This window comes from Lepidothrix coronata, unplaced genomic scaffold (assembly GCF_001604755.1).
Source record: "Lepidothrix coronata isolate B3197 unplaced genomic scaffold, Lepidothrix_coronata-1.0 Scaffold4, whole genome shotgun sequence".
Taxonomy (NCBI): Eukaryota; Metazoa; Chordata; class Aves; order Passeriformes; family Pipridae; genus Lepidothrix; species Lepidothrix coronata.
Window position 1 is genome coordinate 12,056,032 of NW_016690184.1, and position 2,642 is coordinate 12,058,673.

Genomic DNA, 2,642 nt, shown 5'->3' on the forward strand with positions numbered 1-2,642 from the left:
AAGAAAGAAGAAGGGCCGAGCTAATTCTCCCTTCCCTCTTATAGTCGGACTGATGTAACATGATATGGAATATCCTGTTCCTCCCAGAAAGAGGAAGTGTTATTTAACTACACAAACCCACTACAGTTGGTTTGGAAATACAGATTTTGAGTTGTTGGCAAATATGCATGGTCTTGATCACTTCAAGCAGAATGAGCATTTTCCTGAAAGGGAGTCTATTGACCTCCTTTATCTTGTATGAGAAATGCTTGGTCTGTTCTGTTGTTATCCAGTGACCTCACTTGTCACCTGATTTCAGGTAGGTATCTGAGTAGGTGCAACATATTACATGTCTCCTTCGGAGTTTTCAGGGTTTGGGAACTTAGATTTCTCACTTTGTGAACAGCCTGTCTCTATGAGTCTTTAAAGGAAAATCACTAGTTTATTAAATGCTACATTCAGGAAAGAAACAGCTACAACAACCAAAACCTCAGATTCTGAAAATTAAATGAGCAATGATGCCTTAATATACAGTCTAGAATCACACAGCAAAGTTCTAGATAGAAATAGGTAATATTTATTTTTTTGTACTGTGAGTATATCTTTTTTTTCTCTTTAGGTAGTTCTTCAGTTGTCATGTATGCATTGTTGATTGTATAGCTCTATTTATTGAAAAAGCAGCATAGACACCTAATACATTCAACCTGAATTGTCCAGTTGGGGCTGTATACTTGCTCTGGAGGTCCTGTGGCGCTTAAAAAATGTGAGCAATCCTGTACTTGATTTGCGAGATCAATGAACAAAGATAATTTCTTGGCATTTGTTAACATTCTTTTCTGAAAGATATGGCATTATAATTTATCACAGAGCCTCATGGACAAGTTAGGCAATAGCAAAAATGCCATTTTACAAATACATTGGACACACTTCAGCCATCAGGAAACAACAACCCCCACTATGTTTATTTCCTCTTCAATAGTGATAGTTGCTTCTGAACAAGACAGTCTACTTTTCTCAGTAAGACATATTTTCCTTATGCTACAAAACAAGAGGTTTTTGAGTTATATACTGATACACCACATCACATGCAAGACAAACTGTTTTAGAGTGAACAAATAACCACATGTATGATCTAATGTACAACCCTTTTTGGAGCGAAGATTGAATATGCCACACATCTAATGAATGGCTGCCTGCCCTACGCTGCTGTATGTACAGTAATACCTACTGTACTCTATAGCTGATCTTCAGGCTACCACAGAGCTAAAATGTTCATACAGTGTGTCATTATTTCCTTAGACAATTCTCGTATTTATCTTTCTCTGCTTTTATTTCCCAGTGTTGTACTGTGCATTTTGGGAATTCTTCAGTGCTGTATATCTGAAAAAAAATTATCTCAATTTAGTGTTTAAAATGTGGTTCTCAACCAAGATTTTAAAAATTAAGCCCAAAGGAATAGAGTGAACAGAAATAGAATTCTGGATTTGCACTGATTGAAAACTGATGTTGTACAATTCCCATTTTCCTCTACTCAGATATCATAATTTACATTTCTGCTTGTCTCTCTTTTCTTTTCATACTGCTTTTTTTTCAGAAGGAGGAAACAACATTCCCTTTCCTTATGGGTGTTCTGGGACTATCTAATAACAAAATATTTTATATTTCAACAGAAAATTACTCATCTCTCACACAAAAAAAAGTGTTTTCTGCGTGTGATCTTATGGTAACTAATACAAGAAAGGTATTTTAAGCCATCTCACAGATCTCAATGTTATCACTGCTCCATATCATCCAAATGCTCTATTATTTATTAATATTGGTATATTTTATACCCTAATTCATGTCATCGTATGATAAAATATTGCTTAATTTTTTTCAGAATCATGTCAAAGTATTGTAAAATAGACGTATACCCTATTTGCCTAGTTCCTAATGCATTTGTACTCTTAGTTCAGAGCAGTGTTTTAACATATCACTAACTTATATTGAGTTCTAAGCAGTTCCCAAGATGGTCTGATGTTTAAGGAACTTTTTCCTTAATACTAGCTGAAGAACACGGGAGACTCTGCTCCAGCACCTGATAACTTAATACCACGAAGAAAAGAAGCCTACAAAAGCCAATGCTGAATCTGTATAGCTACAAGTGCTGACATTTTTTTCCAGAAAGAAAAATCACTACTATTGAAAGATTTCAGAGGCGGTTCTAAACATAATTATTAAAATCATAAATGTCTGTGTATTTGTTCGTAAAAAACACCAAAAAATCAACTGAAGATGGAAGTAATTTGACTTTTTAGGATATGAATGGCATAGCAGTACAAAAAAGCAGTCTAGCCCAAGATATCCTGCTCTGGCCTTGTGAATGGTTGCAGTTGCTTCCAATGGAATACCTTTCACAGCCTCCATTGCTCTTTAAAATGAAAATAACTTAGATTATGGGTTTGTGCTTAACAAAGGTGTCAGATGCAAAAATATTACTAATAGCAAAATATAACACTTATAGATATCTAACATTCATGTTAGCATCTGTCCATTGCCTAACAAATTTTAGAAAAGTTGATTTATTGGCAGATTTATCAGATGATTGACAAAGTTTTATTGATACTGACATGAAAAGAAATACATATTCTTTGATCTTTAATCTTTGAGAATATATCTCATTC